This window comes from Miscanthus floridulus, chromosome 14 (genome assembly GCF_019320115.1).
Source record: "Miscanthus floridulus cultivar M001 chromosome 14, ASM1932011v1, whole genome shotgun sequence".
Lineage (NCBI taxonomy): Eukaryota > Viridiplantae > Streptophyta > Magnoliopsida > Poales > Poaceae > Miscanthus > Miscanthus floridulus.
Window position 1 is genome coordinate 9,946,368 of NC_089593.1, and position 25,701 is coordinate 9,972,068.

Consider the following 25,701-nt stretch of genomic DNA (forward strand, 5'->3'; position numbering starts at 1 on the left):
AAATGAGGCAATAATTACTCACCTGAGGGTGATTTCAAGATCCCACATCACAAAAAATGTCAACTGTAAATCATCCCACGAGAATCATGTACACTGGACTCAACCATTGTCATGACGAAATCAAAAGCACTTCGTTACGTGCTCACAAAGGTAGATGCCGATCAGGCTTGTCATCGCACCTAGTCCAACAATAACAATGGTTGATATATTAGTTTTACCAGTGACTGTAACTTTAACAGAATCCACATGGTCTTGGCAATTCACATTTTTTTTCAAACTTTGCAAACACATTCACTTTCCTCAATTTTGCATCAAAAGAAAAAAAAATGTCTCTTCGTGTCAGCAGACAATCAGAAGGCTTGCGCAGAACCGGGAAGCTGCATGCAAAAGTCGGCTGCGAAAGAAGGTGAATATTGAGCACCATTTACTTAGAAACTGAATCATTTAACAGTGAGTTTACCAAGTTCTTGGCAGTTAATTTTGTCAATGTGCTATAGCCTTACATTCAGCAGCTTGAGAGCAGCAAACTGAAGCTTGCTCAGATAGAATAGGACATGCAGAGAGCACGTTCCCAGGTACACTGTAGTTTCTAGGCCTGTGAGTTGCCTTCTGACTACTAACTGAACATCTGAGTTATTTATCAAAAAAAAAAAAAAAATACTGAACATCTGAGTCGATAAAATCTGAACTCGTGTGTTTTCAGGGCATCTTTCTTGGAGGAGCTCCAGGTGCAAACACCAGCTCAGGTGCCTAATCTGATCCTCATTTCTCAACGTTCTTGTGCGTTGTTGTAGCTATAACTATTATCTCCAGCATTTTTATAGTCCACTTGTCTCAGCATCCATGTCCAGGCGCCGCAATGTTCGACGTGGAGTACGCCCGGTGGCCGGACGACCAAGGCCGGCGCATGGCCGAGCTGCACGGAGCTCTGCACGCGCACTTGCCAGATGCTGACCTCAGAGCCATCGTGGATGACACCCTGACCCACCACGATGAGCTGTTCCAGCTGAAGGCGTCAGCAGCCAAGTCCGACGTGTTCCACCTCATCACCGGGGTGTGGACGACCCCTGCCGAGCGGTGCGGATCTGGTCAAGGTATGAATTCGTCTGATAATCTGAATAGAAGTATAGAACATCTGATGTCAAGCTGCCTGCACTATACATACTGTACACAACTGCATTCACATAGATTGATAAACTAAAGAGTTAAATGCACCAGAGGTCCATTAACTTATGAGGAAGTTTTGGTTAGGTCCATCAATTTCGAAAGTGGCTTTTTGGGTCCATAAACTCTGTACGTCGTATCACCTAGGTGCATTCCTCTCCACGTTGGCTTCTCTGGCATGATGCCGTGGCCATGCAGGCCAGCCGCAGGCCAGCGGCGCGCGAGCAAAAGCCGGTGGACTGTGCCGCGTCATCCCACTTTGGAAGCTTATATCTCTCCAACCAGGCCGAATTAGACTTTGGCACTTTAAGCAAAGTTGGAGATCGCGCGTAGCTCTACAACATTTGTTACTACCTCTTGTGCCAAAACTAAACGGATTCGGAGTTAAGAAGGGACAAAGATTGATGTTTCCGTGTATTTTTGCGGTAGTATTGCATGAATACAGAGCGCGGCCTCAGGGACGACGGCGGCTGCGGCTGCGACCTGCTGCTGCTGGTCCTGCTCCTGTCGTCTGTACCCCGAGGAGTTCCTGCCGCTGGCTACCACCCACTCGCCGGGCTTCCTCGGCCTCCACATGGGCAAGGACGGCTTCTGGAGCCGGTCCGGGTTCGGCCGCGGCGTGGTGATTGGGCTCCTCGACACCGGCATCCTGCCCAGCCACCTGTCCTTCAACGACGTCGGGCCGCCGCCGCCGCCCAAGAAGTGGAAGGGCACCTGCCAGTTCAGGTCGATCGCCGGCGGCGGGTGCAGCAACAAGGTCATCGACGCGCGTGCATTCGGGAGCACGGCCATCAACAACACGGCGCCGCCCGTGGACGACGTAGGCCACGGCACGCACACGGCCAGCACGGCGGCGGGCAACTTCGTGCAGAACGCCGACGTGCGCGGCAACGCGCACGGCACAGCGTCCAGGATGGTGCCGCACGCGCACCTGGCCATCTACAAGGTGTGCACGCGGAGCCGGTGCTCCATCATGGACATCATCGCCGGGCTGGACGCCGCCGTCAAGGACGGCGTGGACGTGCTCTCCTTCTCCATCAGCGCCACGGACGGCGCGCAGTTCAACTACGATCTCATCGCCATCGCCACGTTCAAGGCCATGGAGCACGGCATCTTCGTCAGCGCCGCGGCCGGCAACGATGGCCCCACCGTTAGCAGGCAGCAGCATGACAACTAAAATCACATTCCTTAACACGCAGACAGCAGCATAATCCATGCGTTTGCGTACCAGAAGGCAGTGTTTCCATGGGGCCAACGAGATTTATGAAGGCGTGGACTTTGCCAACGTCTGTGGCTTCGGAGATGCGCAGGCTCTCGAGGCCAGGGGCCTTCACGGGGTCAGGCCCGATGTAGCCGTCGATACGGCTGCCAGGCAGTGTTCCCTGCTTCACCGCCAGAGGGAGGGCGAAGAGCTCCGGCATCGCACGGCCGAACAGGTCCTGCCGGAGCTCGCCGTCCAGCGCGCCGTGGGCGACCACGACGCAGCCGAGCTCTTCCATCGATGCAGCCACGGCAGCGCAGGCTTCCACCCTCCTAGGCCCGCCGTGGATGCTGACGGTCGCGGCGGGCACCATGGACCGCACGATACGCACCACGGTGAGCTCGGCAACGGGCAGGAGTTCGACGACGAGTCGCTGTTCTAGCCCCGGAACAACACCGCGGGGCGCCCGCTGCCGCTCGTCTTTCCGGGCCGCAACGGCGACCCGGAGGCCCACGATTGCAGCACGCTGGTAGAGGCCGAGGTGAGGGGCAAGGTGGTGCTATGCGAGAGCCGCTCCATCACCGAGCACGTCGAGCAGGGGCAGATGGTGTCCGCGTATGGCGGCGCCGGCATGATCCTGATGAACAAGGCGGCGGAGGGGTGCACCACCTTCGCCGACGCGCACGTTCTGCCGGCGTCGCACGTGAGCTACGCCGCAGGGTCGAAGATCGCGGCGTACGTCAAGTCGATGCCCAAGCCCACGACGACCGTCATGTTCTGGGGCACGGTGATGGGCTCTTCCTCGGCGCTGTCCGTGGCCTTCTTCTCGTCGCGCGGGCCGAACAAGGCGAGCCCGGGCATCCTGAAGCCGGACATCACCGGTCCTGGCATGAACATCCTGGCGGCATGGGCACCCAGCGAGATGCACCCACAGTTCGCGGACGATGTGAGCCTGACCTTCTTCATGGAGTCCAGGACATCGATGTCGACGCCGCACCTAAGCGGCATCGCGGCCATCATCAAGAGCCTGCACCCGTGCTGGTCCCCTGTGGCGATCAAGTCGGCGATCATGACTTCGTCGTGTTAAAATCATTTAGGATCTCTAGCAGTAGATCTAGGAGGGAAACACTTGGATTCGTAATAACACATGCACATGTAAACCTAGAACACTACACCGAGAGGGAGATAGGGGAGAGGTGTTGGTGTTGAACCTGAGCCCTTGGAGGGAGTCGCGGATGAGCTGGAGCCGGCCATCTTAGGTTCAGTGATGAAGGTCTGCGCACGGGCAGCGACGGGCGGAGTAGAGGTGGCACAAACGTCGATGCAGTGCAGACGGACGACGTAGCAGTGGTGATGGCGAAGTCAGTGGAGCTTCCCGTGCTGGCTGCGCGCCCTCTCAGATCGGTCTAGGGTTTGTCGGTGGGGTTTGCGGCTCACGGTGAACCTCGTACCTCAAGCCGCCGGCCCCCACCTCTTTATATAGCGCAGTGCGACGGGGGCCCACCAACCATGTAGGGTTAGGCGCCCCCGATCAGGGCGCGTGACCAAGGCCCAATAGGCCATTGGGCTTATTGGCTGGGAGATCAATCTAACATTCTCCCCCTTGATCTCACTATTACTTTTATCTTTAAACTTTAAACTTCAATCCTTTTATCCTTACTCATTTCTTCATAAATGATGCATAGAGCATGTTTCATCGTCACGGTCAATCGCCGATAGATTTAACAGCTACAATGCATGTCTCTGATATGAAATAGTTACTTTAACTTTTGGGCCCTTTATAGTCCAGGAATCATAGGCTTTCCCTTAAACCCATACCGGCTACATGTTCTCTGAACACGTTGGGTGGTAAGCCTTTTGTAAGCGGATCCGCGAGCATCTTTTCGGTACTTATATGCTCAAGACTTATCATTTGATCACGAACTTTACTCTTCACAACATAATACTTTATGTCAATGTGTTTGACAGCACCACTTGACCTATTGTTGTGAGCATACTATACTGCTGGATTATTATCGCAGTATAACTTCAGTGGTCTATTGATGTCGTCAACCACCTTCAAACCAAGTATGAACTTCTTTAGCCAGTTCACCTGCCCCGTTGCCTCATAACACGCTACAAACTCGGCATACATTGTGGACGATGTAGTGACGGTTTGCTTTGAGCTTTTCCATGAAATAGCCCCCCCTGCGAGAGTGAACACATATCCAGACGTGGATTTTCTATTATCTCCCGCATAATCAGAATCTGAATATCCCACTATATGGAGTAAATCAGATCTTCTATACGTCATCATGAGGCCTTTCGTTCCTTGCAAATAACGCAAGACTTTCTTTACCAATTTCCAGTGTTATATTCCAGGATTGCTCTGGAATCTGCCAAGTAACCCGGTAACAAATGCCAAGTCAGGGCGCGTACACACTTGAGCATATTGCAAGCTTCCGACAGCTGAAGCATATGGAACCACTTTCATTTGATCGATCTCATATTGGTTCCTGGGGCATTGAAAATCCCTATATCTGTCGCCCTTGACTATAGGAGCAGGTGAGGGACTACATTTGTGCATACTGAATTTCTTTAAGACTTTTTCTATGTATGCTTTCTGTGACAGTCCTAATACCCCTTTACTTCTATCTCGATGAATCTCGATCTCTAGAACGAACGAAGCTTCACCAAGATCTTTCATATCAAATTTTGAGGACAAAAACTTCTTTGTTTCTAGTAGTAGACTGACATCACTACTAGCAAGTAAGATATCATCCACATACAGGACAAGAAAGATAAACTTCTCATTCTTAAACTTTGCGTAGACACAATTATCCTCAACATTATCTTTAAACCCAAAATTCTTTATTGTCTGATCAAACTTCAAGTACCACTGTCTTGAAGCTTGTTTTAATCCATAAATGGATTTCTTTAGGCGGCATCCCAAACGTTCTTTTCCTTCCATGACAAAACCTTTCGGTTGTGCCATGTAAATATTTTCTTCTAAGTCTCCGTTGAGAAATGCCGTCTTTACATCCATCTGATGTAATTCTAAATCGTAATGTGCCACTAATGCCATTATGATTCTGAAGGAATCCTTACATGAGACTAGAGAAAAGGTCTTATTGTAATCAATCCCTTCTCTTTGTGTAAAGCTTTTTGCCACAAGTCGGGCTTTATATCTCTCTATATTCCCTTGAGAGTCAAGTTTTGTTTTGTAGACCCATTTACAACCTACTGTTTTGGCTCCTTTAGGAATTATCTCCAAATCCCAAACTTTATTTGCATTCATTGATCTCATTTCATCTTCCATGGCCTCAAGCCACTTTGATGAATGATCACTTTTCATGGCTTCTTCAAATGAGGTGGGATCATCCTCCATTTGAAATTCCTCAGTGTTGTACACTTCATAATCAGAAGGAATAGCTGATTTTCTAACTCTTTGAGACCTTCTAGGGGCCTCCTCATTTGGCACATTTTCTGTTTGAGGCTGTTGTTGCTCCCCCTCATGTGTGGCAATAGGTTCTATAGGATCCTGAGGGATAGGTTCCTCCTTATCATTCATTGTTGCCATAGGCGGGATAACAACAGGTGCTGGCACCACAATGTCTTGTACTGTCGGTGCAGCAACAGCAGGTAGTGAGAAAAATGGCTCATGAATTGTTGGAGTGGGTGCATACACCTGCTTCTCTTCAAGATCAATTTCTCGAGCTACCATGCTCCCCCTAATCATTTCATCCTCTAGGAAGACAGCGTGTCTCGTTTCCACAAACTTTGTATGTCTGTTAGGACAGTAGAAACGAAAACCTTTTGACTTTTCTGGGTAGCCAATGAAATGGCAACTCACTGTTTTGGGATCTAGCTTCCCAATGTTTGGGTTAAAAACTTTAGCCTCAGCAGGGCTCCCCCCACACACAAGTGGTTAAGTGAGGGTACTCTTCCTGTCCACAACTTATACGGTGTTTTGGGCACCGACTTACTTGATACTCTATTGAGAATATGAATGATGGTTTTTAACGCCTCCATCCACAGACTCATCGGTAAAGTGGAGTAACTTATCATACTACGCACCATATCCATCAGGGTACGATTATGCCTTTCAGCTACTCCATTCTGCTAAGGTTCACCCGGTGTTGAATACTGGGCAACTATACCATTCTCCTGTAAGAACCTTGCAAAAGGTCCAGGAACTTGTCCATATAGGGTATGCCGACCATAGTACTCCCCCCCCACGGTCAGACCTGACTATGTTAATCTTTAAATCATGCTGATTTTCAACTTCTGCTTTAAATATTTTAAATTTATCCAACGCTTCTGTTCTTTCTTTAATTGGATAAATATAGCCATAACGGGAGTAATCATCTGTGAATGTTATAAATGAATCAAAACCATCCACACTCTTTACAGAAAAAGGACCACAGATATCTGTGTGAATAATCTGTAGAATTCCTACGCTTCGTTTGGCATCTTTCTTAATTTTCTTTACATACTTTCCTTTTATGCAATCTCTACATTGTTCTAAATCTGAGAGCTCTAATGGAGGAAGAATATCATTCTTAACTAGTCTTTCTATTCCCCCCTCGAAATATGGCCTAAATGACAGTGCCATAATTTCGACAACGCATCATGAGCTCTCTTTCGTTTTCTGTTTGCATTGTTCGATGAGAATACATTCTCATTCACATCACATATGAAATTCACATTTTCATGAAGTGATAACAAATAAAGCTCGTCTTGTCGGAAGGCAAGACCAATACATCTATTATTAAACAATATCTGACATTTGCCATTTCCAAAATGGCAATCATAACCATTATGGTCCAACTTTGATACACTAATCAAGTTTCTTTGCAAAGAAGGTACATAAAGAACATCTCTAAGAAAAAGTATGAAGCCATCAGCAAGCTCTAGCAGAAGATCGCCAACGGCCTCAACATCTGCTTGTACTCCATTTGCGACTTTAATGAAACTTTCGCTTCTTTGCAAAGTTCTCATCGAACGGAATCCCTGTAATGAATTAGCAACATGAATAGTTGCACCTGAATCAATCCATCAAGTAGATTTTGAAAACTTTACATACAAAGATTCATTTACGAACGTAATAATGTTCTCACCTTTATTTTTCATAATCATCTTTAGGAAATCGGGACAATTCTTCTTATAATGTCCCGTCTTCTTACAGTAGAGACACTGGTCTTTATCCACTGGGAATTGCTTGTTCTGAGACTGTTGCATGGGACCCTTTCCAGATAACTTGGAGGAAGAGCTGTTATTATAGTTCTTTTTCTTATCTTTTAGGTAGTTGACAGTACCACCCTGTAAAACTTTTATTCTTTCCTCCTCCTGCACACACATGGCTATGAGCTTTTCTAAATCCTATTTTTCAGGTTGTATGTTGTAATTAACAACAAAGGTGTCAAATTCTTTAGGCAAAGAAGCAAAAATCAAATGAATAAGAAACTCATCCTTGAGTGCCAAATCCATTGGTTTGAGCTTAGATGCCAGATTGCTCATTCTCAGTATGTGCTCTCTAATGCCACTACCGCCATCAGAGTACCTTTCTGTAACCAGCTGCTTGATCAGCTGGGTTGTATATGTCTTTGAAGAGCTAGTGAACTGACTCTTTATTCTTTCTAGGTACTCTGTGACCGTGTCACAGTCTGGAATTGAGCCCACTATTGCAGGTTCAATTGTATTCTTTATCACAGCCAAACATTTCTTATTGGCTGTGACCCACTTTCTATTTTTAAGGTCAAAAGACATCTTTACGGGAGCAAAGTCCCGCTCTCTGTTCTGTCATGCAGCATCAGTCTCATCTGTGTCCCTCACCGGTGCCACAGGTTCTCTGGGACACGGTGTGGTGACAACCCAGTCCACCTCAGCGAGGATGAAAGCCAGGTCTATATTTTTCTTCCACTCAATATAGTTATCATCTTTTAGAGTGGGGATCTCTTTGATACAACTCATCAAGTTGTATCCTCCTGAAAACACAATTCAAATAGTGTGAGAACACAAATAATAACAACAACAATTGTATGCCTTGGTTTAACGTTGGTCAAAATTAAAACATACAATTGTTTTATACATTAAATCTACATCACCGTTGGGCAGAAATAGAAATAATGCATAACAAAAAACCATAATAACATCAATATTATAATATTGCTATTAATCAACGTTGGTCAGAATAATAACAACATTATAATAACTGTAAAAATTATCTATGTTTCAAAAATTAAATTCTCCCGTTGGTTCGAATTTAATAATGAAAGCAACAATTTTTTAAGTACGCAGCGGAAACTTTAATAAATCTTTTAATTCTATTTTCCAGAAACTGTTACAACACTTTACTATTCTCTAAACAAAATTGACGTTGGATCAAAATTGTACAGATTTCAACATCAAAATTCAGTTCGAATTTATCAAATATGAATCAAAAGTTTCTGGAAAATAAAAAATGAATTCATTCCACTGTGTTCGGCCATTTCGGCCCAGCAACGCACGCGCGGCCCAGCTCGCGGATCCCAACGCGCGCGCCCCAGGCGGCCCAGCCGCATGGCCCTTTTTTCCGGCCGGTCCTGTTTTGTTGGCCGAACAGCCAAAACGGCCCAGCCCACTTCATTCGCGCGACGCCCGGCTGCACCCAGACCGCAACCTGGGCTTGGGCCGGCAAAGCTGATCGACGCGCGCGCCCGCCTGGGCCGCATCGTCGGCCTGATTGATCGCCACCGTTCGTCGCGATCCGACGGTCGTCCGTCGATTTCGCAGGGATAAAAACCCCGTTGGCCGCGGCTCTCTCAAACCCTAGCTCATTCTTTGCCTCCCCTTCTCTCTCATTCGACCAGCACCGCTCGTAGAATAGTCGCAGCAGCAGCCGTCCACGGTGGCCAAGGGAGAAGAAGAGGGGCTCCGCCCAGCGCCCTCTCGCCGGCGTGTGTGCTTGCCCTAGGCTGAGCACGCCGCCGTCGAGGGGCCGCATGGTGGTGCCCTGTTGCCATGACCGCGGGTGCAGTGCGGATCTCGGCTCTGTCCCGTGCGCAGAGGCGGCACGGTCCCCTTCCCGCACCATGGCGGTGACGATAGTGGGGAGAGGACCCGGGTAGGATCCCTTCCCCTCCATCCTTTCTCTGTTCATGCTAGGGTTAGGTTTTGATTTGATTTTGGATTCTTTTCCGATTTGAAATCGGTTCTCTTTCTTTCCTTTTTCCCGAACTCTCTAGAGTTAGGGTTAGGTTTTCTCTTTCTTGATCCGATTCAAAATCGGACCAACTTCTTTGGATTTCTTTCGATTGTTTTTCTGATCTAGATCCATGTACTAGATAGGCTGGCTTTGATACCATTGTTAAAATCATTTAGGATCTCTAGCAGTAGATCTAGGAGGGAAACACTTGGATTCGTAATAACACATGCACATGTAAACCTAGAACACTACACCGAGAGGGAGATAGGGGAGAGGTGTTGGTGTTGAACCTAAGCCCTCGGAGGGAGTCGCGGATGAGCTGGAGCCGGCCATCTCAGGTTCGGTGATGAAGGTCTGCGCACGGGCAGCGACAGGCGGAGTAGAGGTGGCATAGACGTCGATGTAGTGCAGACGGACGACGTAGCAGTGGCGACGGCGAAGTCAGTGGAGCTTCCCGTCGCTGGCTGCGCGCCCTCTCAGATCGGTCTAGGGTTTGTCGGTGGGGTTTGCGGCTCACGGTGAACCTCGTACCTCGAGCCGCCGGCCCCTACCTCTTTATATAGCGCAGTGCGACGGGGGCCCACCAACCATGTAGGGTTGGGCGCCCCCGATCAGGGCGCGTGACCAAGGCCCAATAGGCCGTTGGGCTTATTGGCTGGGAGATCAATCTAACACGTCGAACACAGCAGACCACGCGGGCATGCCGATCAAGGACGAGCAGTACCGGCGGGCGAGCTTCTACAGCGTGGGCGCCGGGTACGTGAACCCGTCCCGCGCCGTCGACCTAGGGCTGGTGTACGACCTCGGCGCCGGCGAGTACGTCGCCTACGTCTACGGCCTGGGCATCGGGGACAATGGCGTGAAGGAGATAACGGGGCGCCGCATCGCCTGCGCCAAGCTGAAGGCCATCACGTACCCGGCGATGGCGATGTGGACGCGGCAGAGCACAGGAGCGCCGGAGGAAGCTGTTGGAGTTGCGCCGACGGCTGGCCATGGAGGAGAGGACCAGCAGCAGCAGGTCGCAGCCGCATCCGTCATCGTCCCTGACGCCGCGCTCTGTATTCATGCAATACTACCGCAAAAATTCACGGAAACATCAATCTTTGTCCCCTCTTAACTCCGAATCCGTTTAGTTTTGGCACAAGAGGTAGTAACAAATGTTGTAGAGCTACGCGAGATCTCCAACTTTGTTTAAAGTGCCAAGGTCTAATTCGGCCTGGTTGGAGAGATACAAACTTCCAAAGTGGGGTGGCGCGGCGCCGTCCACCGGCTTCTGCTCGTGCGCCCGCTGGGCTGCGGCTGGCCTGCGTGGCCACGGCATCATGCCACGTCAGCACGAGAAGCAAACGTGGAAAGGAATGGACCTAGGTGATACGGCGTACAAAGTTTATGGACCCAAAAAGCTACTTTCGAAGTTGATGGACCTAACCGAAACTTCCTCATAAGTTAATGGACCTCTGGTGCATTTAACTCTAAACTAAATCTAGGTTACTGTGGTAGAAACCTCACTTGACAGTTTTTACCTTTTCAATACTTGAATTAACAAGAATTTTTCAACCAACAGTAGGAAAACAAGTCGAAATTATCTGACGTCATTTTAGTACAAGATTTTCAATTTCAGTACATATAATTTTTCATGTTGCTGCAGACGCTGCTGCCCCAGCTAGATCCCCTGACTGAGCAGCAACTGGTAGGCATATGCAACCTTCAACAGTCACAGCAGGCGGAGGAAGCTCTCTCCCAGGGCCTGGACCAGCTGCATCAGTCACTAGCTGACACCATGGCTGGTGGATCTCTGATTGATGACACCAACATGAGCTTCATGGGTCAAATGGCCCTTGCCCTTGGCAAGCTGTCCAACCTTGAAGGTTTTGTGATACAGGTTATGGTTTCACATGAAATTTTCACTCTTGATCATTATGTCAGTGTTATATAGTCCTCCACTCAACTTTGTAGATGAGCAAGTAACCACTTGATAGGACTTCTAAGAGTTAATTAATAAAAAAATGTCGCAGAGATAATGTATTCAGGAGTCAGGACATCTTTATTTGTCTGGCCACACTCGCAAAAAAATAAGCAGCTGATCTTTTTAGACAACGTCAAGTTTAATTATTCAATACTATGTAGCTCACTGATATCTAATAGGCTTTATGATGCCATCAGAATGTATAAATGTGGAACACTAGTAGAGAACAGACCTTTGATCCTCGGCTAAAATGGGCTCTAGTCCCGAAATTTTTTGCTCCCGGGACTAGAAATACCTTTAGTCCCGGTTGCAGGATCCAATCGGGACTAAAGGTCCCTGCCCAACGGCTACTGCGCCAGACAGAGGTGGCAGGGACCTTTAGTCCCGGTTGGAGCCACCAACCGGGACTAAAGGTATACTTTTACTCCCGGTTGGTGGCTCCAACCGGGAGTAAAGGTCTACTCCCGGGCCGTGGCTGCGCCCGGGGTTGGAAAGTTACCTTTAGTCCCGGTTGGATCCACCAACCGGGACTAAATGTTCTCCCTTTATAAATCGGCCGTCTCCTCCTTCCTCCCCGAGCCCGAGCTCAGCACATTTTGAAGCTCACTGCAGTAGTGTTCTTACTTCCTCCCTCCCTCCATTGTTCCTCCATCCATTCTTCCATCGATTTCTTCGATTCCTCCGTCGATTCTTCAGTTGTAAAGGTTACCAATCTCATACTCTCATTTTTCACCATTTTCTTATGCCATTTTGTTCACTATATATATTTATGGTTCTTTATTGTGGTTTTTTTTTTTCATTTGTAAGCAATTTAAGCTCAAAATCACTTCAAGCTTGCATATTTACATGAAAGAAGGTTAAAGTATATATAAATATAAACTTAGAAAATAGTTAGAAAATTATAGCAAATCCGTACTAGTTGAACTTGCGGACCGTGTTTAGCTCGGCGAGCATGTTCTCTGCCGAGTGATAACGGACGTCAAGGAGGAGCTTTGATTCTACGAGGGAGAGCGACAACGGTCGTGGAAGACCGTGTTCCCTTCCTCGTAGAATCGGAGCTCTTCCTTGACCAAGTACGGTGCCGTCCGGTGGAGAAATGCTCGCCGAGATGATCACGTAAGCAAGGTCAGCTAGTACGGATGGTTATTTATTCACATGTCCCGATATCGTCGCAGTAGTCTGTCAATCACCGTACCTAAACGTAGTATATATAAATAAAAACTTAGAAAATAGTTAGAAAATTATAGAAAATCCGTACTAGTTGAACTTGCGGACCGTGTTCAGCTCGGCAAGCATGTTCTCTGTCGAGCGGTAACTGACATCAAGGAGGAGCTTTGATTCTACGAGGGAGAGCGACAACGGTCGTGGGAGACCGTGTTCCCTTCCTCGTAGAATCGAAGCTCTTCCTTGACCAAGTACGGTGCCATCCGGTGGAGAAATGCTCGCCGAGATGATCACGTAAGCAAGTTCAACTAGTACGGATGGTTATTTATTCACATGTCCCGATATCGTCGCAGTAGTCTGTCAATCACCGTACTTTTTATTTTAACTTTTTATGAAATGAAAAACTTAGAAAATAGTTAGAAAATTATAGAAAATCCGTACTAGTTGAACTAGCGGACCGTGTTCATTTCGGCGAGCATGTTCTCTGCCGAGCGGTAACGGACGTCAAGGAGGAGCTTTGATTCTACGAGAGAGAGCGGCAACGGTCGTGGAAGACCGTGTTCCCTTCCTCGTAGAATTGGAGCTCTTCCGTGGCCAAGTACGGTGCCGTCCGGTAGAGAAATGCTCGCCGAGATGATCACGTAAGCAAGGTCAACTAGTACGGATGGTTATTTATTCACACGTCCCGATATCGTCGCAGTAGTCTGTTATGTGTGTACACTCCCATTCTTCTGTTAATTTACGAAAATATCATGTGAATTACTTACCTGCCGCAGTAAAAGACGAGAACACAATGACCATTAAAAATATCATTGTTTAGAGATCTAGATAATTTTATAGTTTGTTAATTTTATTTGTTTATAAAAGGAGAAATTTATAGTGTATTAAAAATGAGTATAGAGAGTAGATGGCAACTGCTTCCGGGTCCTCGGCCTCTCATGGGTTTCCAAAGCGACTTAGGCCGGGCCTTCCTCTCATTCCATGCGGCAAGTGTCGTGATGAGACGAAGATTGTGATGGAGTACCGAGTGAAGAAGGAGGGTCCCAACAAGGATCGTATCTTCTACAAGTGTCCGGATCGTAATGTGAGTTATTTTATCGTATTTAATGATTATGGTTAGTTTATACCTATTTTCATGATGGTTGTGATTAAAGTTCTAATTTTTTGTTTTAATTTCAGTGGGATGGCAATGGACGATGTTCAGGCTTCTACTGGGAGGAAGAGTATGTTGAACTCGTGCAAAAATATCTTGCACAACAGGCAGATACGGCGGCTAATGAGGCAGTGATCCAGCCGAAGAAGCCCAAAGATGTTGCACAATCGGGGGATCTGTCTGTTTTAGTTGAGATTGGTCTCGAAATCCTTGTGCTCCTAAAATGTATTTTAGCTTTAGTTCTTTTAGTGGTAGTTGGGATTGTCTACATTGTAGCGATGCTTTCATAAATTTGTATCTTTTGTAGTGGCACACATGTTGTATAAATAATTAATTATGATCTAGGTTTTAATATGATATTTATGTCATGTAATGCAGATGAGCCGTCATTGGATGTATAAAGCTGATCGCCGCTCCCAAGAGTTCATTGATGGCGTGCATTCTTTGTTACATGCGGCCGAGGCAAACAAACGCGACGGTTTCATGTGCTGCCCATGTGCCATATGTAAGAATACGGTGAAATATCCTTACTCAAGGACTCTTCATTCACACTTGTTCAAGTCGGGTTTCATGCCAAACTATATTTGTTGGACAAAGCACGGAGAAACCGGTGTTGTAATGGAAGAAGGTGAAGAAGAACAATGGGGACCCTAGCATTTTGGTAAATGATGAGGACACTCCATGGTTACGAAGCGATCATAACCATGGGACATACGTAAAGAAGAAGTTCACTGCTGTGCCCACTTGATGATATAGTGATTTAATATAGTGTGTGTTTGAGATATTATGTAATAATTGTGAATTCAGATGTTTATTATGTCATGTTTCAAATTAAATCAATGTTTGATTTGGTGGGATTTCTCTCTCAAAAAGGTAAATTAGGATACTGAGTGATGAAAAATTAAAATATTAACGTTAAAATGATGTGAAAACAAATTTCTTGTCCAAAACCAATAGTTTTAATAATTTTAATTAAACACTACATTTTTGCATTAATGAAATAATAAATATTAGTTATATTATGTTTTATAATTCTAACAAAAAATAAAAAAAGTTAGGTTATAGATTTTTCCTATGTGCAATAAACAAAAAGAAAATTCATATTTTTAACAAAATAATTTTATGCCTTTTATTTAATTTACTATGTATTTAACAAAAACTATTGCATTTCTATTGTATTTAACAAGACTATTGCTTAAAACAGGCGGGAAACGAAACTGCAGGCCACCTTTACTCCCGGGTGGGAAGCCCACCCGGGAGTAAAGGTGGGCTGCAGTTTCGTGGCCCACCAAAAACATCCTTTACTCCCGGTGCGTGTTACCAACCGGGAGTAAAGGTATACCTTTACTCCCGGTTGGTAACACGCACCGGGAGTAAAGGTACCTTTACTCCCGGTTGGTAATACTAACCGGGAGTAAAGGGTTTTTACTCCCGGTTGGTGGCTGGCACCGGGAGTAATTCTCCCTGATATATAACCTCCAGCGCCCGGCGTAGATCGATCCGCTCGTCTTCTTCCTCGTCGAACACCGCCGCCCTCTTCTTCCTCGCGCCGCCTCCACCGCGTCCGTTCGCCTTCCGTGACACCGGCGCCGCCCTCTTCTTCCTCGTGCGGCCTCCACCGCGCGCGCCCGTGCCCCTCCTCCGCGCCCGAGGCCCCTCCACCGTGCCCGTGGCCCCACCACGCCCGAGGCCCTCCACTGCCGAGCTCGAGGTGATATGTTCGTCGATCTCTTTGTACATTCGCCCGAGCCCTCCACTGCTGAGTTATAGATCACGTCGAAAACTACAACTTTGGTGTAAGCCATGTCAACGCTCGAGGTCGATTGAAAATTCCAAATTTTGAATCACAAAATCTAGGAACTAAAAATGAATATTTGGAACTCTATGCAGCGAGCAAGGCCAAAGAGAAAAAGATGGAGTTGTCAAGCTCACATCTCAAAACCATAACTTAAGTTTTGAATATTTGGATATTATATGGAGAAATTAGCAAGTTTAGAGTGTCAAAAACTGCATTTTATGGTACTAAAATACATTTTAAGATCACTGGGACCTGAACTCATGACAAGTTTAATTAAGGACCACCAATGAAATTACTTTAGAAATTAATTAGATCGATGTAAATCCATGACTTGTATAATAAACACGCTATATATTATTTGGAAACCATTGTCGTTGTCACTAAAGCTGAAAATGATCCAGCCCATCAACCGCCATATATTCATCACTATATGATATGCCATTATTCCAAGATGCAGTTTCAATAGAAGAATTTTTTCTATCTTCATAGATCAATGTTTGTTAACGAAATTTTATCCAAATATATTCATGTAGGGTCTTTTTTTTGAAGGATTTGTTGTAGGATATATAATGGTCAAATTGGAACTCAATTTTGATACCCAGTTTGTAAACTAAGCGTTTTTTAGTTTATAAAAAATATCACATGTGATGATGTAAGCAGTTTTGGTTGGACTTGCATGCATGGCTACAGACAAATGAAGGAAAACTTCAACGTTTCTTTATTTGTGAACTTTGAATATACAGATATAATATATTAATGTTGCTAAAGTAATATGAGCATTACATATTTTTTCCGGGAAGACTATCTTCAAACTTTATATCATAGCATCAGAGATCGCCTGTAGAAGAAGAAAATAAATTCTTATCATTTCGGAAATAGTAATGGTTATATTAGCAATAAGACACATATACTTACATTTCATAATGACTTATACTTACATTATCAACATAGAATTTTCTCATATGATGAATGACTACATGGTTCACATGGTACATAGGATCACAACATCACGCACCGACACCGCCCCGGCCCGCCTCACGTCGTCGTCGTCGTCAGCATGCCGGCCCGCCTCACGTCGTCGTCGTCAGCACACCGGCCACCGCGCCGACACGTATATATACGTCATTTGTATTCATATGCAAGTATATATACGTCGCGGAGCACCGCCGCCCTCGTTCGTCCATGCGTTTCTATGTATACGGCGGAGCACCGCCGCCCTCGTTCACCCATGTGTACAGACATATATACGGCGGAGTGGAGCACCGCCACTCTTGTCACACCGCCCTTTCTCATGGCCTAGTTGATCAACATTCGTATTATCGTTATCGTTAATGCTAAACAATCATACCAGGGCAAACCGCGCTGTTGATGTCACCGACGTGGTTCGCCCTAGTCACCGACGCAATTTGCCCTCGGCCGTTTATGTATAGCCCTAATTCGCCCTAGTACCGACGTAGTTCGTCCTAGTGTGGCGAATTGCGTCCGTGACCGAGGGGCAAGATTTAATAATGCATATTGTTCGTAGATTTTACACATGTAAGCAAAAATTTGACGTACTATATATTGGTTTTGTTTTTTGAAGCTAGATGGCCGACCCAAGAAACATGGATGAGGAGGAGTTGATGATGAATTTGATCAACACTGGCACTCAAGTTGCCGGCGATGATGGTGCTAAAAATAACATGCAAGAGGATGCAGATGACGGGAGTCAGTACTTAGCTCTTGAACAAAATGAGCAACAACAGATTGGCCAAGTATATATTTTTTATTATTAGCTATATATATTATCATATGTCTTATGTGTGCTCATGACATTAAAAATAATGTTTATGTTTTGTAGCCCTCTGGATCGACATCAACAACTACAACGAAGAGTAAAAATGTTCGAGGTCCCAAAAAGCCATTGGAGGGCCGCTTCATCATCTCGAAGTTCAATGTGGATACAGGAGAACCAGGGGGGGCGAATAAAATGAAATTTGTGCACCACTGTGGTTACCTTGTACGGGACCGGCTCCCAATTAGTACCCGTGAATGGAAGAAGAAGACCAATGCTCCTCATATTAGTTTTGTCTCCGATCGTGACAAGGCGTTAATTTGGAATGATGTCTTGGTACATTTCACGCTCCAAACAGATGGTTATGATGATATAATAGATGGTGATGAATTGAAGGAGCGAGTTAGGGATTGGGCAATGAAGAAGATGGCCACCCAGTTTCAGACTTGGAAGAAACACATATACACGACGTATGTCAAGAAGAACATAGCACCAGATTTTACTGTCCCAGGCCCGATTTCAAAGCAGAGGCCCTATTGGGATGAGTTTGTACAGTACAAGACTTCGGAAGAGGGTGTGAGTCGGGTGATAAAGAACCAACGTAATGCCCAATAGAAGACATACCACCATACCTTGGGATCAGGTGGCTACCCGACTGCCATTAAGAAGTGGAACAAAATGGAAGCAGACCTTCTTGCCAAGGGTATCAGACCAGAATCACTCGAGTGGGGAGAACGTGCAAAGAATTGGTTTTTTGGTCATGGGGGAACACTAGACCAGGAGACAGGGAAGTGCATTTATATCGCAAGACTGCAAGAAGCAGCAGAAAGATTGTTTTATGCTCAGAGAGCTACTGCTAGTGGTGCGTTCAGGCCCAACAGAGAGAAGGATGAGCTGACATACGCCATCGGGACTATTGACCATGGTGGCCGAACTAGAGGCAAAGGAAGTGTCTCGTGGGAGCATGGATTCCCTCAGGACAGACCTTCCTACAGAAGTCGCCAGAGAAAGAAGGAAGAAGAGGCACAGCGGCTCCAGAGGTTGGAGGAAGCGGTGCGTGAAGCACAGGAGCGGGAAAAAAACCTTGAAGCGAGAATGCAGGAGGAAATTAGAAGGCAAGTGCAAATAGCAGTGAGTGCAAGCAAGCAGGCATCAGAGCTAGGAATCAACATTAGCCAATCTGTTCAGTTGAAAAGCAGCTGCGCTTCCACGGAGATACCAAATCAAGGGGACACAGGACTGCGCTTCCCTGTGGATGACGTCACTGAACCTTGTACAACGTGTGAGCTACACATTCCGAAGGAGAATTCCACAATCAAGGTGGCTATCGGTCTTGTTAATCCTATCGACCGAACCAAGACACCAAGGATTCATGGGAATATAATCCAAGAAGGATATGCTACCATCTCGGTAGATAAAGCTGAAAATGGTTTTAGTGATTTGCCTCTTGACATTCCTGGAGGTGATGGCGAGAAGACTCTAGGAGAAGCGGAGAAGACATTCATTCTATGGCGCAAGCGCTACATCATCATTCCAGGGATGTCGGCTCCACCTCCTCCTGAACTACCTCACCATAGGTACGTGCGGATGAAAACACTACATCATTAATTTGTATTGGCTTAAATAATTAACAATCTGCTCATAATAATATGTCATTCCTTTTTTTGTAGCAGATCCTCCCCCAACCTAAATCCAATTGTTCAATCGCCAGATCATCATAGTGCTCTGTACGATGACATTGTGTTGGAAGACGAGGCTGCATCCACACCATCTCTAAGGAGGTCTCCAACGCCGCAGCCGCCACCTTCAAGGAGGTCTCCAACGCCGCTGCCAACACCTCCAAGGAGGTCTCCAACGCCTCCCCCGCCCCCGCCTACCAAGAAGCCTAGCAAGAGGCCAGCCCCTCAAACGAAGAACCAGTCCCCGCCTGTAAAGAAAGCCACCGTGAAACCAAGGGCTATTCCCAAAATAATATCTGAAGAGAAGGAAGAAGGAACTGATGCATATAAAAAAGACATGTCTAGATTCTATGACAAACTTAAAATGAATCAAGAAGCAAGGAGAAACCCAGAGAAACCATACTTCTTCGTAGCTCTAGATATTCTAAGAAAAAAGGTGACTTCTTACCAGCAACAACAGCGGGAATCTCGTAAGCCGTCCAAATCAACGTTATCAGACTATGACCGCACTCTCACCAAGTCAATTGAGGCGGCACAGAAAAAGAAGCGGGTAGGGAAAGGAGTTGCCCAACTCGGACAACAAGCGCACCAATCAATCCCCCCGCTAGTTGTTGGTAATGAATATGGTTCGAATTTAGGATTAATGCATCAGGCAAACATACCTCCGGATGTCGATTTGGATCACCTTGGTGAATTTCTTGATGAGACTGGTCTCGACCTTTACCAGATGTTTGGTGATGGAAACATTGAGAGTGCGGCGGAGGTTGATATTTGGAAGAAAAAATTTGTACTAGGCCAGAGTCTATACAACCCTCAAGCCTTATCTGATCTGGGGACGCAAATGTACCTGCTAAACAAGTGGTACATGTAGGCGTCTACCAGTGGAGACTTCTGCGTTGGTGTCAGAATTAGAGACGAACATTGGTTCCGTGGCGATGATGTTATGTATGTTGACTTTGCAGAATTTCATCAACTATGCCACCTGACCTCTCTGGACAAAGTTATCATTAGCTGCTATTGCCTGTAAGTAATAATTCTTTCGATCTATTATTAAACTCATAATATGTGTGTATATGTATATAAATGATCCTAACAAGTACTATATATATGCAGATTTACAATGATAGAGCTCAGAAAGGAAGGCTGCAATGAAATTGGTTTTGTTGATCCCCATATAATATTCAAAGACCCAATTACTCCAAAGACTAATTGGAAGTCTGAGTCAGAGAGTAACCTCATGAACTTCTTAGTGAACCAACGCCACAAGAAGGATATACTCTTTCCCTATAACTTCAAGTGAGTGTTAATCATGTCGATCATATCCTTAATGGCTCATATGTTGATTCTAGTTAATCAATGAGTGTTATGCGTTATATCCTATAAACACATGCAGCAATCACTGGATATTGATGGACATCGATCTGGTGAAAAGTCACTTGATAATCTATGACTCGATGAGAAAACCACAACAAGACTATCAAGATATGATAGATATTATCCAGAGGTAATTTCGGGATCTCTAGCAACTATATATACACACAAACATAATGATTCACTATATCTGATGACGTGGCAAATTTTTTATTGGGCAGTGTTTGGAAAACCTTTATTGAGAAGCAACACATGGAAAAATGCAAAGCGCCACTGAATGTAATCCCTTTGAAAGTAAGTCCCCTGAATCGCATCATCTTTATTAATTAAACATATAGCTTTCACCGGATCACCAGATTGGATGATAAATCTTTTTCTCGTAAAGTGGTGTCTGAGGCAGGAACAGGAGAACAACTACTGTGGTTACTATGTTTGCAAGTTTATCAAGGTGCTCTCCCAAAGAACTCCTACAGAGAGACTCAAAGTACGTTAAAAATACACTATATATTCATTTAATTGTTATTATTGATTGTGTTACTATGTCTTTATATATATATGTACATATATTAATTTATTTTCTTTTAATTCAAACCTGTAGACTCGATGGTTGGAAGAAAAGGTCATACGGCAAGACCAAATCAAAGCAATTCAAGAGTCTATAGCCGGATTTTTTAATGAGCAGGTCATCGATTCCAAGGGCGAGTTCTACTTCGACCCAACACTGCCATTAAAGCTAAGCTAGAGGATGAGAGGAAACTTGTTATGTCACAACAACTGTAATGCAATCTTTTGTAATATATGCACATGAAATAATATAATGTAAAATACACATATGCATGCATGCATGTAAATATATATATGATGCATGCATGCATATATATATATATATATATATTTCTATGCTTGAATTGTGTGATTTAATATGTTCATTGTGCTTGAACCGAAACATACTATATACGCGTATAAATGTATAATTAGCAGTGTACAATACGACTTCGAAAACCTATTTTGAAAAGAAAACAAAAAAATGAAAAGAAAAGAAAAAAGAAAAAAACCTTTAGTCCCGGTTCGTATTACCAACCGGGACTAAAGGTGCCGACCATCGTGGTATGTCAGGAGGCACCTTTAGTCCCGGTTGGTGTTACCCACCGGGACTAAAGGTCCTCCTTTAGTCCCGGTTCCTGACCCGGGACTAAAGGACCCTCCCTTTAGTCCCGGATGCTTACTCTCGGGTGAGGAACCGGGACTAGAGGGGGTTCCCCACCGGAAGTAAAGATCGGTTCTCTACCAGTGGAAGTTTCATGTCTGCGTTGTAGAGAAGATATGACTTGTCAACTATGCAACATGTGCTAAAGCTAGATGTGTAATTTCCAGGCTGATAACTTGAGGCAGCAGACTCTTCATCAGATGCACCGGATTCTGACAGTTCGTCAGGCGGCGCGATGTTTCTTGGCCATTGGCGAGTACCACAACCGCCTCCGTGCCTTAAGCTCCCCCTGGGTTTCTCGGCCTCGAGAGTAAGCACCATGCCGTTCCTTAGTCAGTCTCCTATCTTTAGTTGGTTTAAGAAGTATCCAATCTCTAGGATTTATTTTTTGAAAGATCCAACCTATAGTTGTTGAAGGTAGTATTGACTAACGAGTGAACAAATTCAAGTACACAATAATTAATTTATATAGAGTGAGCCAGGGCTTCTGTATAGGTATACTAAATTAGTACCATGGTGTTCCCTACTAAATCAGCAGGGAATAGACCGCTCTCCTACCAGCAATCAAAATCCAGCAAGCAACAAATAACAAAAAATAAGTCCATACTAGCCTAAAAGAAGGGCCATGCTATGGCAATATTAGATGTTTGGCCAACTAACTGAACTCTATAAAACCCTAAAATAACTAGCTGAAGAGCTATAGCATATCTTTTCAAGATGCTTCCCTGATCAATTTATTATTTCTGGTGCCTGTATGGCGTGCAGGATACTGGTTGCAGATGAAGGCAGTTGTGGGGAGATAAGCATTGCGGCACAAGCATCCCAAAGTCAATTTTCATCCTTCTGATTCACGCATGATTTGGAACTAACCTTCGTCTTAGGAGCAAGAGAGAAACGACTGGGAAGTAGAAAGAGAAGTTTTGGATGCCATCAGATTTATCTGAGAGGCACAGAAGAGAGCTGGGAAATGAATGCAGCTTTAGAACAGGGAGTGTTTCTGAAAATGTGCGGAACCTGTACGAGCAATTTCCAGGACGTGAAATTGTTTAGTTCACTGGAGTCGTGTCCACTACTGCACGTTCTTTTGGTTCTGTCCAGTCTAGATTCTCAAACAGCTCTACCTTTGGTTCTGTCCAGTCTGAATTCTCAAAACAGCTCTGCCTAGGTAATGAAAGAATTCATTCGGCAACTCTACACAGATAATTGCTGGTTACTGCATATCTACTTATCTACTAGTAATCTGTATGACTATGCCTTTCTCCACTTTCTAGTTACCCATAAGGATTACTAATACACTATCTTAACTAGATCTGTTTATTATGTAATCTTTACCAATGTGTCCACCTATCTGGTTATAAATAAAGGAATTAAAGATAGTGTCTGATCACAATTGACTATTAAGGTTGGTGAAGAAAAGTAGAAAACCCTCCCAGACATAGATATAATAAATCAAAGTGAAATGACCATCCTCCCTGGTATAGTTCTACCAAAAAGGAACCTTCCCACTGAGTGCTTTTTTTCTTATCTTATTACTGGAGTACCCGGACGGTTCGGCCTTGGAAAGCACGTACCGTGAGGCCTAGGGCGCGTTTAGATTCCAAAAAATTTTGGTTTTGGGTACTATAGCGCGTTTGTTTGTATTTGGTAATTAGTGTCTAATTATAGACTAATTAGGTTCGAAAGTTTCGTGTCGTGATTTCTCACCCAACTGTGCAATTAGTTTTTTTTTCGTCTACATTTAGTACTCCATGCATGTGTCACAAGATTCGATGTGATGGGTACTGCGTAAAAAATTTTGGGTTCTAAACAGGCCCCTAGCCCAATGCAGCATTCTTCGGGACAGATTTGGCCCGGTTTGTATTTTGGCCCACTTAATCCGACCAGAAGCCGTCCTGGTGCCGGTGGGCCTACGCTGTAGCTAGCTAGCTGGAGCCCAACGGCAAGCTTTTGAGCTCGGATCGGTTTATTTGTACCATTATTTCCCCTTAGAAATCGATAATCATTCCATTCCATTAAAAAAAACGGACAATTAAGCCACTGCCTGCTCCTGGGATGCCTAATTATCAGTTTGCCCTAGGATACCTCAAATTAGGGTTCTATTGAGGCGAAAACTTCACCGGAGCCTTCAACATTGCAGTTCTAGGATTTTCCATGTTATAAATAGTGTATAACGGTGATTTCTCACGGATTTTACCAAAAGTCATAGGGGTCAGCTTACCCCAACAAAGAGGTCTAGCTTCGCATGTGATTGTCCTTCCTCCCTGCTTTTTATTTATTTGTATGTTCACCCCTCTGTGTTTATGCTCTTGCTCCTTGTTATAAAGTCAAGGGCAATATATACGCCTCATCTCGGTAACCCAGGGGCCAGGATACAAAAGTCGTTTATGGAGATGGAGAGGGTAGCAGACAAGCTTTTAGATGAAGGAAATAGTTTTATTCTGACCATTTATTATTGCAAGATATGTCCTCCGTAATAGACTAGTGATGACCAAACAAGCAGCAATGCCACAATGTTAAAAGAAAAGAAAAAAGAAAAAGAAGGGACCAATGCCAGCTCTAGCATGGCATCAGCAATTCGGCATCATCCATGTTACAATATAATTATTATATAAAAAAAGTAGAAAGATGATCAAGAGTAGCTATCGATTCATGCAGTCATGCTCGTCGTACTTTGAAGGCGTCAGCTATTGCCCTGTTCGTTTGGCTGATAAGCCATGACTAAAGTACCGTTGGCTGATTTATTGTGAGAGAAAAATATTATTCGTTGCCTGAAAAAATATGGCTTATAAGCCAAGTGAATAGGGCATACATGCAATTTTCCATTTTCATCTCGTGCAGTCATTTATGATTAGGACTGGTCAATAGATTAAAAAACGGCTATTATCCACACTCCTGTGCGGTACTGTGTGGCGCACCGCACAAGGTATGATATTATTGGATTGGATGTGATAGCTTGGGTCATAACTTTGTAACAGTTGAGGCTTATTATTGGCCCTCTTGATAAGGAGGTTGACACCAAAGCCTTTTTATTTTCAATCATACTCCCTCATTTGCTTATAGAGAATAAATTTTAATATTCAATTTCTCTTCTAACATATATTTAGTTGCTAAAAAAACAATATCATCTATGAGACACTTTAAATATAAAATCTATTTGTACAAGTTCTATATCTAAACCTGCATATAGTTTGACTAACCGTTGATCAAAATTTGTAAGATTCAATATTTTCTCCTATCAAATATGATTATCATTCCATACGATATATAATAATTTATCTATATCTATATATCTAATCTGACATTAAAGAGCTAAAATTCCTCTTTCATTTTTTTGTCGGTCTTTCCCTAACTTAACTCCGTGAATATAGAAACTGTCTCTGTTTGTCAATCCACAAATCTTCCGTTTGACATAATGGACACAGATTCTTAAGGTAACCGTAACCTTGATAGTTATGAATCCTAATTCAAATATATCCTCCAATCCTAAGTAAGTTGAATAGGAATCATAACCCAAATAAAGCCAAAATTTCTACCGTGAAATCTTTCATCCAGCCTAATCACACACCCGCTGGGACGTCGCTTTTTTTTCATTTTCCATGCCCGAGTCGTTTTTCCTCTCCTTCTATTTTTTTTGGACCATATATTTTTTTCTTTCCGTAGATTATTTTTTCATTTTTTGGACCATAACCTTTTTCTTGTCCTACCCCTACCTTCTGCGTCCGTTGATAATTTTGGTCATCTATCCTTTGAGTTGTGATTGCAGCTTGACACATCCCGCATCATATCATAATATATAGGGCCCATTCAGATCGACTAGAACTAGTTACTAGTTGGTTGAAAATTAGCTCAAATTAGCTACGGTCGGTTAACTAGTTAGTTACAACTAGTCGAATATTTGGCTAAAAAATTAGCTCACCTATTAGCCCTCATATTTAGATGCACTAGAGTCAATTTGACCTAAAATTAGCTAGTTAGTAATTAGCTTATGGTATCCAAACACGTCTATCCCACACGTCCCACACGTCTATAGCTCTGTATCCTTTCTTTTCGATTGCCGTT

At 44.6% G+C, this 25,701-nt stretch overlaps 2 pseudogenes; both read left to right on the forward strand.

Annotated features, from left to right (window-relative positions):
• Window positions 1-154: 154 nt before the first annotated feature.
• On the forward strand, window positions 155-22,489 carry LOC136503011 (transcription factor TGAL4-like; annotated as a pseudogene).
• Window positions 1,357-10,647, forward strand: LOC136505572 (subtilisin-like protease 4; annotated as a pseudogene).
• Window positions 22,490-25,701: the final 3,212 nt, after the last annotated feature.